The 16760-nt window shown below is 37.4% G+C and overlaps 1 protein-coding gene across 8 annotated transcripts in view; it reads left to right on the forward strand.

The window, feature by feature from the left end:
- Positions 1–16760, forward strand: part of COMMD10 (COMM domain containing 10) — a 244942-nt gene that overhangs the window by 157431 nt on the left and 70751 nt on the right. The window lies entirely within an intron of this gene.

Below are 16760 nucleotides of genomic sequence, written 5' to 3' on the forward strand. Positions count from 1 at the left end.
TAAGAACTAAGGTTAGTGAACATTTGAGAGAATCAGAAGTACTTTTCATATGTTTTTTCCCTTCTTGAACTGAATTATTTGAATCAGGTAAATTTCTCTATTAATTATAATTATTATATCACGATGTGTGTTATATTCAATCTAGAATACTTGCTTTTTTTTACTCCCATGATTTTGAATAAGCATATAGGCATTTAAGTTTTAGGAGTTATAAATGTCCAATAGCTTGTTTTATATTGATACGAATTGCATTTTGTTTTATTACTAATAGTTTAGATGAATCTGTATATCCAAGTTGTGAACCACTGAAATGAGTAATTCCCTGTCTTAGAGAAGTACATGAGTATAGTGAGAGATCTCTTACTTTCTAGATTCTTCTTTTTGGTCCTTCAAGAAGTTATACAAAGATAATATTGATGTTCTCTTTTATTCATCAGTTTGTCTCAACTGGTTTCAGAATATTGCAGTATCAGAGATGGGAAAGAAATCAGTATTTCAGCATTTTTTTTTTTTTTTCTTGAGACAAAGTCTCACTCTGTCACCCAAGCTGGAGTGCAGTGGTATGATCTGGGCTCACTGCAACCTCCGCCTCCCAGGTTCAAGCAATTCTTATGCCTCAGCCTCCCAAGTAGCTGGGACCCCAGGCGTGCACCACCACACCCAGCCAATTTTTGTATTTTTAGTAGAGATGAGGTTTCACCACATTGGCCAGGCTAGTCTCTAACTCCCAGTGATCTACCTGCCTCAGCCCCGCAAAGTGCTGGGATTACAGGTGTGAGCCACCATGCCCAGCCAAAAATCAGTATTTTCTCTCTATCACACTGCCAACCTTTAACATTGCCTCCCATTCTTTCTTTTGGCTGTTATTTAATGAGAGTCTGCTATGGGCGGGACATTGTGTAAACCTCTGGGAATGAGAGACCTTCATATTCCTGCTATTATGCAGTTGCAGTTTAGTAGAGATGGTAGGTAAGAACATGGGCTCCTGAATTGCATTGCCTAGGTTCTATTCTTGGTTGTGGTTGTACTGCTTACTAGTTAAGTTGAACAAGTCACTTCATTATTTGTTTCAGTTTCCTTCTTGCTGAAATAAATATAACTCTACCTTAAATAAGAGAATGTATAGGTTAAACAATCCAAGTAAAACATTTAGCACTAATGTTAGAAAAGGGAACATACAGATTAGTATCTCTAACCATATTGTAAAAGTGATTTGACCAGCCGTAGTCAGTTATAAACATTTTATTGCACTTTTGGAGCCTTTTCCAAGTCCTGTGTAGCCTTTGGAATACCCTCTGTTCACCTCCCCACACCAAAAAACCTCCTGTAAGTCCATCACTTCTTGGAAGCTTTCTCATTTCATATCTCCTGGCTAGCCATTCCTATACATGAAGCAGCCACGACTCCTCGTTATGCACTGTGCAGTAATGAACAGTTATTTCCTCCTTGTACATGTTGGTAATGTGGATTATTTATTTGAGTTCTGACTCTTTGTAATCCCTTTGTTTATAATTTTAAGTTCTTAGAAGGATAAGGACCATAGTAATCTACCTTGGTCTATGTGACATTTACACCTTAAGTATTTAATAATTGAAATACATAAAAGTAATTTCAGTGGAGGTGAACACAAGCTTTCTTTTTTCACTGTGTGAGTAGAGTTAGAGGTGACCACATATTTTTTCTCATTTTGCTTTTTTACTAAGTTTTCTCTGATTGAGAACAAACAGGGAAGTCTGAACAGTTTCCTGTTATTTTATCTTTTGGTTGTAGAAGCATACAAATTTCTGTTTAATGCTTTGTAAGGGTTACCTCTTTTATTATTATTTTTTAATATATACTTTAAGTTCTAGGGTACATGTGCACAACGTGCAGGTTTGTTACATATGTATACATGTACCATGTTGGTGTGCTGCACCCATTAACTCACTATTTACATTAGGTATATCTCGTAATGCTATCCCTCCCCCCACCCCACAACAGGCCCCAGTGTGTGATGTTCCCCTTCCTGTGTCCAGGTGTTCTCATTGTTCAATTCCCACCTATGAGTGAGAACATGCGGTGTTTGGGTTTTTTTTTTTTTTTTTTGGTCTTTGCTTTAGTTTGCTGAGAATGGTGGTTTCCAGCTTCATCCATGTCCCTACAAAGGACATGAACTCATCCATTTTTATGGCTGCATGGTATTCCATTGTATATATGTGCCACATTTTCTTAATCCAGTCTGTCATTGATGGACATTCGGATTGGTTCCAAGTCTATGCTGTTGTGAAAAGTGCCACAGTAAACATATGTGTGCATGTGTCTTTATAGCAGCATGATTGATAATCCTTTGGGTATATACCCAGTAATAGAATGGCTGGATCAAATGGTATTTCTAGTTCTAGATCCTTGAGGAATCGCCACACTGTCTTCCACAATGGTTGAACTAGTTTACACTCCCATGAACAGTGTAAAAGTGTTCCTGTTTCTCCACATCCTCTCCAGCATCTGTTGTTCCTAACTTTTTAATTATTGCCATTCTAACTGGTGTGAGATGGTATCTCATTGTGGTTTTGTTTGCATTTGTCTGATGGCCAGTGATGATGAGCATTTTTTCATGTGTCTGTTGGCTGCGTAAATATCTTTTGAGAAGTGTCTATTCATATCCTTTGCCCACTTTTTGATGGGGTTGTTTTTGTTTTTCTTGTAAATTTGTTTGAGTTCTTTGTAGGTTCTGGGTATTAGTCCTTTGTCAGATGAGTAGATTGCAAAAATTTACTCCCATTCCATAGGTTGCCTGTCACTCTAATGATAGTTTCTTTTGCTGTGCAGAAGTTCTTTAATTAGATCCCATTTGTCCATTTTGGCTTTTATTGCCATTGGTTTTGGTGTTTTAGACATGAAGTCCTTGCCCATGCCTATGTCCTGAATGGTATTACCTAGGTTTTCTTCTAAGGTTTTTATGGTTTTAGGTCTAACATGTAAGTCTTTAATCCATCTTGAATTAATTTTTGTATAAGGTTCAAGGAAAGGATCCAGTTTCTGCTTTCTACATATAGCTAGCCAATTTTCCTAGCACCATTTATTAAATAGGGAATCCTTTCCCCATTTCTTGTTTCTCTCAGGTTTGTCAAAGATCAAATGGCTGTAGATGTGTGGTATTATTTCTGAGACCTCTGTTCTGTTCCATTGGTCTATATCTCTGTTTTGGTACCAGTACCATGCTGTTTTGGTTACTGTAGCCTTGTAGTATAGTTTGAAGTCAGGTAGCGTGATGCCTCCAGTTTTGTTCTTTTGGCTTAGGATTGTCTTGGCAGTGCGGGCTCTTTTTTGGTTCCATATGAACTTTAAAGTAGTTTTTTCCAATTCTGTGAAGAAAGTAGTTGGTAACTTGATGGGGATGGCATTGAATCTATAAATTACCTTGGGCAGTATGACCATTTTCACGATATTGATTGTTCCTATCCATGAGCATGGTATGTTCTTCCATTTGTTTGTGTCCTCTTTTATTTCATTGAGGAGTGGTTTGTAGTTCTCCAAGTTCACCTTGAAGAGGTCCTTCACATCTCTTGTAAGTCGGATTCCTAGGTATTTTATTCTTTGATGCTATTGTATATGGGAGTTCATTCCTGATTTGGCTCTCTGTTTGTCTGTTACTGGTGTATAAGAATGCTTGTGATTTTTGCACATTGATTTTGTATCCTGAGACTTTGCTGAAATTGCTTATCAGCTTAAGGAGATTTTGGGCTGAGATGATGGGGTTTTCTAAATATACAGTCATGTCATCTGCAAAGAGGGACAATTTGACTTCCTCTTTTCCTAATTGAATACCGTTTATTTCTTTCTCCTGCCTGATTGCCCTGGCCAGAACTTCCAACACTATGTTGAATAGGAGTGGTGATACTTAAACTTTTACACAGTTATAGCTGTGTATTTATGGGATGCAGGTACCGTTTATCCATTGTAATTGTAGTTTGTTTGTTAGATCAAACATTGGGAAAATCTTTTGTTGTGAGTGGTGATTTTCTAAATTTTTACTTTTATTTTTTTATTTATTTGCCAGATTCTGTCTCTCTTTTCTTTGTTCTTGGTGTACTAATTTGATTCCTCTTCCATGGCTATTCCACTTTTTCTAAGTCTTACCCGAAAGCCTTTCAAAGTGATATGATTAGATCAACTTTTTTTTTCTTTTTGTTTGTGGTTTGCACATCATATGCTGTACTTTGACTAATTTAATAATTTTTTCTATAATTCTGTGGAAATTTTAACTTTAATTTTGTTTTCCCCTGACCTTTATAAAAACAAGGTATTAAATATAATATTTTCTAGTTACTGATTCAGGCTTTGTAAATTTGGCACTTAATAGTTTCACTGTTTTACAACAGAAAAGATTATCTTAACTGACCACTAACAACGTAATTGCCAGTTTGGTGCATGAAATCTGTAGTTAGTACTAATTTCAAAATAGTGTTTCTTGGCAGATAAACCCAAAGCTCAGAATATTCTGTATGATTTTTAGTTCTAAAGAAGTACCTTGCAAGTATTACTGTTAGTCTTGTTTTGTGCAGGAAGTAATAGACCAGGAGAGTTAAAAAGACTTATTTGTTTATTCATATGGCTAGTATGTGTGGTACTACTGAACTGAACCCATGCTTCTGCCTCCTACTTAAATGGTCTTAAAACACTAAGAAAAAAAGCCAACATATAAAATTCAATAGCGGTTAGTAGCAAGGAATTCAGTGTTATCTGAAGTCATAGCATGCTTGTTAAAATATTTTCAGTTAATTTTCTCCATGCATCACTTAAATATGTTTTTATATATATTTAAATTTTTTTTGTACAGATCTATTTAGCAATCTTCTTTAAGATATTGTTAGCTACTCATTCACAAAAATGGTGACATCTTATTTTTAAAAAACATTTTATATAGTTACTCTATTCTGGTGCAATAATACTACTACACACTGGGTAATCTGTAAAGAAAAAAGATTTATTTGACCCATAATTCTGAAGGCTGAGAAGTCTGACAGCAGGATTCTGGCATCTGATAAGGGCCGTCTTGCTGCATCATTATGTGGCAGAAGGCATCACATGAAGAGGAGTTGTGCTTAGGAGACAGAGAAAAAATCGGGGCCAAACTTATTCTTTTTATAACTAACCCACTTCCTTGATAACTAACTCACTCCTGCAATAACAGTCTTAATCCATTCATAAGGGTAGTACTCACATGAACTAATCACCTCCTCAAGGTCCCTTAATACATTTGCAATGGCAGTTAAATTTCAACATGAGTTTTTGAGGAGACAAACCGTAGCAGTTACGTATTTTGTTAAACTTAAGCATTTTGCGCTATTAAAATTATGTGTGTATATATACATATATATATGTGCACACAAGCACACATATACAGGCATACTAATGTGTTTATATGTGTGTTTATAGATCTTTTTCCTTGGAAGATGAATAATTATATTTTAAAAGTCATTAATGGTAGGGATGACAGCAGAGGAAGCTGTGAAATACAATCTAAGTAATATAGAGAATAAGGTAAGTATTTTGAAAACTGCTCAGTAAATTAGGGTGTATTTGTTGACAAGTAATAGATCACATTACAAACTTACCATTAGACATTGTTATTTATCTAGTAAGCATTTATGAATAGTCTGTGGTGATCTGTGTGTTTATATTCCACGTACAGTCTGTCAACAAATCCTGTCATCTCTACTTTCGGGTTATATGCTAAATGCAACTACTTCTTACTACGTTTATCTCTGCCACCTTATTTCAAAACCAGGTTTTACTTATTTACTATACGATCTCGTCCAAGTGTTTATAGTGTTGGGATTTTTCTTTTCACAATCATTCATCGTAGGTAAAGAACTTATTTTTCTCTCACATGGCACATTAAAAGTAGAAGCAAGCAGGTAATTTTCTTAAAAACATTTTTTTACTTTGTCTAATATTATTATTATTCCTCTAGAAAAGATAATAATAACACATAGTTACAAGAACAGAATTGAGGAAGGTGACTTAATATTTGGAATTATTATTATATTTAATACTATTTTAGCTTTTTATCAATGCTTGGTATATTTTGTTAATAATTTAAATGTTGCTAAATTTTGGGCAAAATTACAATGGATTCATTAGGTTAGAGTTCTTCAGATAAATTGAACCAATAAGAGATGGTTGTATCTCTGTATAATTATGTTTATGTGGGGGGGTGGAGCAAGATGGCCGAATAGGAGCAGCTCCAGTCTCCAACTCCCAGCGCGAGCGACACAGAAGACCAGTGATTTCTGCATTTTCAACTGAGGTACTGGGTTCATCTCACTGGGGAGTGCCGGACGATCGGTGCTGGTCAGCTGCTGCAGCCCGACCAGCGAGAGCTGAAGCAGGGCGAGGCATTGCCTCACCTGGGAAGCGCAAGGGGGAAGGGAGTCCCTTTCATAGCCAGGGGAACTGAGACACAACACCTGGAAAATCGGGTAACTCCCACCCCAATACTGCGCTTTAAGCAAACAGGCACACCAGGAGATCATATCCCACACCTGGCCGGGAGGGTCCCACACCCACAGAGCCTCCCTCATTGCTAGCGCAGCAGTCTGTGATCTACCGGCAAGGCAGCAGCGAGGCTGGGGGAGGGGCGCCCGCCATTGCTGAGGCTTAAGTAGGTAAACAAAGCTGCTGGGAAGCTCGAACTGGGTGGAGCTCACAGCAGCTCAAGGAAACCTGCCTGTCTCTGTAGACTCCACCTCTGGGGACAGGGCACAGTAAACTAAACAAACGCAGCAGACACCTCTGCAGACGCAAACGACTCTGTCTGACAGCTTTGAAGAGAGCAGTGGATCTCCCAACACGGAGGTTGAGATCTGAGAAGGGACAGACTCCCTGCTCAAGTGGGTCCCTGACCCCTGAGTAGCCTAACTGGGAGACATCCCCCACTAGGGGCAGTCTGACACCCCACACCTCACAGGGAGGAGTACACCCCTGAGAGGAAGCTTCCAAAGCAAGAATCAGACAGGTACACTCGCTGTTCAGAAATATTCTATCTTCTGCAGCCTCTGCTGCTGATACCCAGGCAAACAGGGTCTGGAGTGGACCTCAAGCAATCTCCAACAGACCTACAGCTGAGGGGCCTGACTGTTAGAAGGAAAACTATCAAACAGGAAGGACACCTACACCAAAACCCCATCAGTACATCACCATCATCAAAGATGAGAGGCAGATAAAACCACAAAGATGGGGAAAAAGCAGGGCAGAAAAGCTGGAAATTCAAAAAATAAGAGCGCATCTCCCCCGGCAAAGGAGCGCAGCTCATCGCCAGCAACGGATCAAAGCTGGACGGAGAATGACTTTGACGAGATGAGAGAAGAAGGCTTCAGTCCATCAAATTTCTCAGAGCTAAAGGAGGAATTACGTACCCAGCGCGAAGAAACTAAAAATCTTGAAAAAAAAGTGGAAGAATTGATGGCTAGAGTAATTAATGCAGAGAAGGTCCTAAACGAAATGAAAGAGATGAAAACCATGACACGAGAAATACGTGACAAATGCACAAGCTTCAGTAACCGACTCGATCAACTGGAAGAAAGAGTATCAGCGATTGAGGATCAAATGAATGAAATGAAGCGAGAAGAGAAACCAAAAGAAAAAAGAAGAAAAAGAAATGAACAAAGCCTGCAAGAAGTATGGGATTATGTAAAAAGACCAAATCTACGTCTGATTGGGGTGCCTGAAAGTGAGGGGGAAAATGGAACCAAGTTGGAAAACACTCTTCAGGATATCATCCAGGAGAACTTCCCCAACCTAGTAGGGCAGGCCAACATTCAAATCCAGGAAATACAGAGAACGCCACAAAGATACTCCTCGAGAAGAGCAACTCCAAGACACATAATTGCCAGTTTCACCAAAGTTGAAATGAAGGAAAAAATCTTAAGGGCAGCCAGAGAGAAAGGTCGGGTTACCCACAAAGGGAAGCCCATCAGACTAACAGCAGATCTCTCAGCAGAAACTCTCCAAGCCAGAAGAGAGTGGGGGCCAATATTCAACGTTCTTAAAGAAAAGAATTTTAAACCCAGAATTTCATATCCAGCCAAACTAAGTTATATAAGTGAAGGAGAAATAAAATCCTTTACAGATAAGCAAATGCTTAGAGATTTTGTCACCACTAGGCCTGCCTTACAAGAGACCCTGAAGGAAGCACTAAACATGGAAAGGAACAACCGGTACCAGCCATTGCAAAAACATGCCAAAATGTAAAGACCATTGAGGCTAGGAAGAAACTGCATCAACTAACGAGCAAAATAACCAGTTAATATCATAATGGCAGGATCAAGTTCCCACATAACAATCTTAACCTTAAATGTAAATGGACTAAATGCTCCAATTAAAAGACACAGACTGGCAAACTGGATAAAGAGTCAAGACCCATCAGTCTGCTGTATTCAGGAGACCCATCTCACACGCAGAGACATACATAGGCTCAAAATAAAGGGATGGAGGAAGATTTACCAAGCAAATGGAGAACAAAAAAAAGCGGGGGTTGCAATCCTAGTCTCTGATAAAACAGACTTTAAACCATCAAAGATCAAAAGAGACAAGGCCATTACATAATGGTAAAGGGATCAATTCAACAGGAAGAGCTAACTATCCTAAATATATATGCACCCAATACAGGAGCACCCAGATTCATAAAGCAAGTCCTTAGAGACTTACAAAGAGACTTAGACTCCCATACAATAATAATGGGAGACTTCAACACTCCACTGTCAACATTAGACAGATCAACGAGACAGAAAGTTAACAAGGATATCCAGGAATTGAACTCATCTCTGCAGCAAGCAGACCTAATAGACATCTATAGAACTCTCCACCCCAGATCAACAGAATATACATTCTTCTCAGCACCACATCATACTTACTCCAAAATTGACCACGTAATTGGAAGTAAAGCACTCCTCAGCGAATGTACAAGAACAGAAATTATAACAAACTGTCTCTCAGACCACAGTGCAATCAAACGAGAACTCAGGACTAAGAAACTCAATCAAAACCGCTCAACTACATGGAAACTGAACAACCTGCTCCTGAATGACTACTGGGTACATAACGAAATGAAAGCAGAAATAAAGATGTTCTTTGAAACCAATGAGAACAAAGATACAACATACCAGAATCTCTGGGACACATTTAAAGCAGTGTGTAGAGGGAAATTTATAGCACTAAATGCCCACAAGAGAAAGCAGGAAAGATCTAAAATTGACACTCTAACATCGCAATTAAAAGAACTAGAGAAGCAAGAGCAAACACATTCGAAAGCTAACAGAAGGCAAGAAATAACTAAGATCAGAGCAGAACTGAAGGAGATAGAGACACAAAAAACTCTCCAAAAAATCAATGAATCCAGGAGTTGGTTTTTTAAAAAGATCAACAAAATTGACAGACCACTAGCCAGACTAATAAAGAAGAAAAGAGAGAAGAATCAAATCGACGCAATTAAAAATGATAAAGGGGATATCACCACCGACCCCACAGAAATACAAACTACCATCAGAGAATACTATAAACACCTCTACGCAAATAAACTGGAAAATCTAGAAGAAATGGATAATTTCCTGGACACTTACACTCTTCCAAGACTAAACCAGGAAGAAGTTGAATCCCTGAATAGACCAATAGCAGGCTCTGAAATTGAGGCAACAATTAATAGCCTACCAACCAAAAGAAGTCCAGGACCAGATGGATTCACAGCTGAATTCTACCAGAGGTACAAGGAGGAGTTGGTACCATTCCTTCTGAAACTATTCCAATCAATAGAAAAAGAGGGAATCCTCCCTAACTCATTTTATGAGGCCAATATCATCCTGATACCAAAGCCTGGCAAGGACACAACAAAAAAAGAGAATTTTAGACCAATATCCCTGATGAACATCGATGCAAAAATCCTCAATAAAATACTGGCAAACCGGATTCAGCAACACATCAAAAAGCTTATCCACCATGATCAAGTGGGCTTCATCCCTGGGATGCAAGGCTGGTTCAACATTCGCAAATCAATAAACATAATCCAGCATATAAACAGAACCAAAGACAAGAACCACATGATTATCTCAATAGATGCAGAAAAGGCTTTTTGACAAAATTCAACAGCCCTTCATGCTAAAAACGCTCAATAAATTCGGTATTGATGGAACGTACCTCAAAATAATAAGAGCTATTTATGACAAACCCACAGCCAATATCATACTGAATGGGCAAAAACTGGAAAAATTCCCTTTGAAAACTGGCACAAGACAGGGATGCCCTCTCTCACCACTCCTATTCAACATAGTGTTGGAAGTTCTGGCTAGGGCAATCAGGCAAGAGAAAGAAATCAAGGGTATTCAGTTAGGAAAAGAAGAAGTCAAATTGTCCCTGTTTGCAGATGACATGATTGTATATTTAGAAAACCCCATTGTCTCAGCCCAAAATCTCCTTAAGCTGATGAGCAACTTTAGCAAAGTCTCAGGATACAAAATTAGTGTGCAAAACTCACAAGCATTCTATACACCAGTAACAGACAAACAGAGAGCCAAATCAGGAATGAACTTCCATTCACAATTGCTTCAAAGAGAATCAAATACCTAGGAATCCAACTTACAAGGGATGTAAAGGACCTCTTCAAGGAGAACTACAAACCACTGCTCAGTGAAATCAAAGAGGACACAAACAAATGGAAGAACATACCATGCTCATGGATAGGAAGAATCAATATCGTGAAAATGGCCATACTGCCCAAGGTAATTTATAGATTCAATGCCATCCCCATCAAGCTACCAATGAGTTTCTTCACAGAATTGGAAAAAACTGCTTTAAAGTTCATATGGAACCAAAAAAGAGCCCGCATTTCCAAGACAATCCTAAGTCAAAAGAACAAAGCTGGAGGCATCACGCTACCTGACTTCAAACTATACTACAAGGCTACAGTAACCAAAACAGCATGGTACTGGTACCAAAACAGAGATATAGACCAGTGGAACAGAACAGAGTCCTCAGAAATAATACCACACATCTACAGCCATCTGATCTTTGACAAACCTGAGAAAAACAAGAAATGGGGAAAGGATTCCCTATTTAATAAATGGTGCTGGGAAAATTGGCTAGCCATAAGTAGAAAGCTGAAACTGGATCCTTTCCTTACTCCTTATACGAAAATTAATTCAAGATGGATTAGAGACTTAAATGTTAGACCTAATACCATAAAAATCCTAGAGGAAAACCTAGGTAGTACCATTCAGGACATAGGCATGGGCAAAGACTTCATGTCTAAAACACCAAAAGCAACGGCAGCAAAAGCCAAAATTGACAAATGGGATCTCATTAAACTAAAGAGCTTCTGCACAGCAAAAGAAACTACCATCAGAGTGAACAGGCAACCTACAGAATGGGAGAAAATTTTTGCAATCTACTCATCTGACAAAGGGCTAATATCCAGAACCTACAAAGAACTCAAACAAATTTACAAGAAAAAAACAAACAACCCCATCAAAAAGTGGGCAAAGGATATGAACAGACATTTCTCAAAAGAAGACATTCATACAGCCAACAGACACATGAAAAAATGCTCATCATCACTGGCCATCAGAGAAATGCAAATCAAAACCACAATGAGATACCATCTCACACCAGTTAGAATGGTGATCATTAAAAAGTCAGGAAACAACAGGTGCTGGAGAGGATGTGGAGAAATAGAAACACTTTTACACTGTTGGTGGGATTGTAAACTAGTTCAACCATTATGGAAAACAGTATGGCGATTCCTCAAGGATCTAGAACTAGATGTACCATATGACCCAGCCATCCCATTACTGGGTATATACCCAAAGGATTGTAAATTATGCTGCTATAAAGACACATGCACACGTATGTTTATTGCAGCACTATTCACAATAGCAAAGACTTGGAATCAACCCAAATGTCCATCAGTGACAGATTGGATGAAGAAAATGTGGCACATATACACCATGGAATACTATGCAGCCATCAAAAAGAATGAGTTTGAGTCCTTTGTAGGGACTTGGATGCAGCTGGAATCCATCATTCTTAGCAAACTATCACAAGAACAGAAAACCAAACACCGCATGTTCTCACTCATAGGTGGGAACTGAACAATGAGATCACTCGGACTCAGGAAGGGGAACATCACACACCGGGGCCTATCATGGGGAGGGGGGAGGGGGGAGGGATTGCATTGGGAGTTATATCTGATGTAAATGACGAGTTGATGGGTGCAGCACAGCAACATGGCACAAGTATACATATGTAACAAACCTTCACGTTATGCACATGTACCTTACAACTTAAAGTATAATAATAAATAAATTTAAAAAAAAATTATGTTTATGTGTGTGTGTATGTATATGTACATATATTTGTATGTATATGCAGTTGTGCATCACTTAATGACAGGGATACATTCTAAGAAATGTGTTTTAGGCAATCTGATCCCTGTACAAATGTCATAGAGTATACTTACATAAACCTAGATGGTATAGCCTACTACACACCTATGCTGTATCATATAGCCTGTTACTCCAAGACTATAAACCTATACAGCATGTTACTGTGCTGAATACTATAGGCAATTGCAAGACAATGTTAAGTATTTGTATATTTAAACATAGAAAAGGTAATGGATTGCACTACCACATTATGATGGCTACAGCATCACTAGGCCATAGGAAATTTTGGTTCTATTTTAATCTTATGGGGCCACCATTGTATGTGCAGTTCATCGTTGACCAAAACATCATTATTCAGTGCATGACTGTATGTATATATTTGTTACTTATTAGCACATTAATATGGATTTGTATAAAGAAATTTCTAGTAATGCCCAAATAACATACATAGATGCATTTTTAATTGCTTCTGGAATAGATGGAGAATTTTAAATAAGTAGATTCCAAAGGTCAAAACAAGTTTAATATATGCCTATTTGCAGCTACATTAAACTCACACACACACACACTCTCTCACTCACATACTCACAGAGGCAGTCAACTGTTCATGAAATATTAATAAGATTATATTTTACAATGATATTTAAAACTTGAAACATACATACAAGACAATGAAGTGTGATAGCTCAGAGCACAGGCTTGGATCAGATAGAACAACATTTGACTTCTAGCTCTGGACTTTCTGAGCCTTGGTTTTCTTATGTGTCAAGTAATGATAATATCTACTTCTTTGTGTTGATTAAATGAGAATATATGTAAACTACTTGCCATGGTGCCCTGTACACACCATACACAATAAGCTATTATCATCAGTATTTTAATTCAAAATGCCTTCCCGTGAACACAACTTGATAAATATCCTTTGGGTTTCTGTTCCAGCTTTCAAAAGTTGATTTAGTTTGTAATGTAACTTAGTGTAGTATAAATAATACCATAGAGTGAAACAACCATCTGTAGCAGTGGTTTGATGGGAAAATACAGTCACAACTACAGTTTGAAAAGCCAGAAACTGTATTTTTCCCTCCTGAAGTTATAAAAGTAGAAGTAGTAATCCTCTCTCCAGGCATCCTTTTATCTTTTGAAGAATAGAAGTAAATATATCTACATATCCAAGCCAGTAGTTGTCTTTCTGGATTGGGGCTTTTTGCAGAGCAGGCCTGCAAGGGGAATGAAGATCAGAAATGGAAATGAGGTTCCAATGACAGAAGGTAGTGAAATGCTGTGTGTGTGTGTGTGTGTGTGTGTGTGTGTGTGTGTAGAATGCAAGGGGAGTTGGATAGAGAGGATCATGTGGGTGTAAAGTGGAAAGATAGGCCTAGGCCAGGGTGATAGATGTATAGAACTTCTTATGTTATGTTATGTTATGTTATGTTATGTTATGTTATGTTATGTGTAATGTTATGTTATGTTATGTTATGTTATGTTATGTTATGTTATGTTATTTTTTGAGACGGAGTCTCGCTGTGTCGCCCAGGCTGGAGTGCAGTGGCCAGATCTCAGCTCACTGCAAGTTCTGCCTCCCGGGTTTACGCCATTCTCCTGCCTCGGCCTCCTGAGTAGCTGGGACTACAGGCGCCCGCCACCTTGCTCGGCTAGTTTTTTTGTATTTTTTTAGTAGACGGGGTTTCACCGTGTTAGCCAGGATGGTCTCGATCTCCTGACCTCGTGATCCGCCCGTCTCAGCCTCCCAAAGTGCTGGGATTACAGGCTTGAGCCACTGTGCCCGGCCCAGAACTTCTGATTTTAAAATAAGTGTGTAAGCTGTACACTATTTCATGAAGTTACTCTTGACATTTTGTTGAAATTAAATAATGAATTCATCATATTTTATGAGACCAACTTTAAGAAAACTAGCTGGATTTTTAATGGTTTGCTTCAACATAATAGTGGTATATAACAGTACAATCATCGAAGGCTATCAGAAAATCTATGTTAGAATTTTAATGATTATAGAAACTAGAATATTCTGTATATATCTGACACTTATAATTACTTGTTCTGGGGTATCCATAATAAAATTTATGTCATGTGGTTTTTGGGGTCAGTACTTTCAGGTATAAGCCTGGTGTATAACAGTGAATGCTCTTAGAAGATTGGGTCTGTATCTTTTATATCTGTAAATTACACAATGATAGGAAGTTAATATGTTAGGGATTTAATAAGTATGTTAATGATCTATAAAGATAATATGCTTTATTTTTTGATTGGTTTGTCATGTTTTATTGGTCTGCTTTCTGCGGGAATACCATTATGATATAACTTGCCAAGGAGTCCTAGGGTGTGAAAAAACAGTCTTCCCTTTTTTATTATGAGAAGTTCAGAGACCTTCTGAATATGTTAATGATTACCACTAAAGCAATTCTTAATAATTTTTCCACTAATATGGGTTGTAAAGTTGCCAGACTCACACAGATGTGAATACTAGGCTCCCTTGCTAGTTGAGTTCTTGTTACTGAACAGCAGTCTTACAGCTTTCTGTTAGTATGATTCAAATGTGGGTCTTAGCAAAATGACAAATTAGCATAGACCCTGGACCTCTGGGTCATGGTAAAAATAATCCCTGAATATTAAGGATCTATGTAAAGATTCTTAACCTGTGTGGGGTCTATATTCAGAAGATCTGTGAAACTCCTGAAATTGTCTGCCGTATTTTGTGTATATGTGCACACATTTTTTCTGTGAAGCGTGTGTGAGTACTTTCAAGTCTATAACCCATGAAAGGTTAAGGACCAATGGATTTGTAACCTCTTCAGAAGTCTTTTACATTGAGTAACCATTTGCCATCTCATTTCCTCGCTATATTGCATATACTTCTGGAAAAATGTAGATACCATGTATTTTTTTATCAGTCTTATTTTTATTTTCCAGAAAATTGTGGCCTTTTCATAATATGGTGTTATTTTTTATGTGATTCGTATTTTAGTACAAATACCATGTTAATGTGATTGATAAAATGTGAATGATTTATGAAATTTTACTTACATACCCAAATTTGTTGTTAAAAGGGACAAAAATGAATTTTTTTGTATTTTACATTCAGTCCTTTTCATGGAATAGAATATTTTAAAACAACTTTGGCTTGAATTTTTATTTATCATATTTAGAAAAACCTGCTTTTATGAAAATACAGAACCCCCACTCTGTGGCTCACAGATAGTAGTAGTGCATTATATAGGGTAGCCTAAACAGTGGTTGATTATTGTGTTTGGGAATATTTCATTCTCTCTGAACTGGACTTGAGAGTCAAACTTTGTCTTTAAACCTTTAGCTATTGCTTTCTGGACCTTTGTATTGCGTAAGGGATGCAAACTTCTTGGAAAGTAGAACCACACAGTTGTAAATGAGCAGGGAAGAAATAGAAAATATAATTATTATCTTCATTAATGTTTTTGAAGTAGACAATGAGTAATTTCATAATTACAGTATTCACTCTCATGAAATTTACCAACTACATTAATGAGCAAATGTGAAGCTGTTTTGCTAATGTGGAAATTAAATTTTTGAAAACAAAAATTTTTTATTCTGTCACCAAAGAAAGAAGCACATTGGTTATGTTAATAAATAAAAATAATAGAATGAACAGTCATTCATTGGATGTTTAATTGTTACAGGCACTTTTATATATTACCTTATTCAATCTTAACCACTATAAGAATTAAATAATATTGCCATTTTGATGAGGAAACTAAAACATGTAGAAGTTTCTTCAAGGTGTTGTATGTGACCTTCAAAACCAGGCAATAAATGGTTGCTCAGTATTTGCTAAATTAATTGCATTGAAACATCTTTTTATCTCTGATCTTTTCGTTGGTATTTTCATTTCCTCATTTATCTGCACTTAAATTATGGCCTCAATTTTGGGACTCCAGACCTCAGTATACATAACATAGGAAATATACCCAGTTAAATGTCTACTGCATTGTTTCCTGCAGTGATTCTTCTTTTTATAATCAAAGCAGTGTGTAGCAAGCTTTTATCATAATATTTTAGAGAAATATGATCTCTTTTATAATCCTGTTAGTGAAGTGAAACAGATTTTCTATACCTTCATCCCCACTTATTAGTCACAAATTATGGGGCTGGAGATCAGTTGAGATATTAGAAGTCTTTTCTGCACAGTCTTCTATGCAAATAGAGAAGGATTTTCATTTTTTCTTAATAGTTCGTGTTGTTTTTCCTAAAAAGTAATCCTTAATATAGTTTTTACCCACATTGGTTTAGTTTGAAAGAAAATATATTTTATTGACATATAATAATTATACTTTTGCTATTTCTCATTTTAAG

This window comes from Macaca fascicularis, chromosome 6 (genome assembly GCF_037993035.2).
Source record: "Macaca fascicularis isolate 582-1 chromosome 6, T2T-MFA8v1.1".
Classification (NCBI taxonomy): Eukaryota; Metazoa; Chordata; class Mammalia; order Primates; family Cercopithecidae; genus Macaca; species Macaca fascicularis.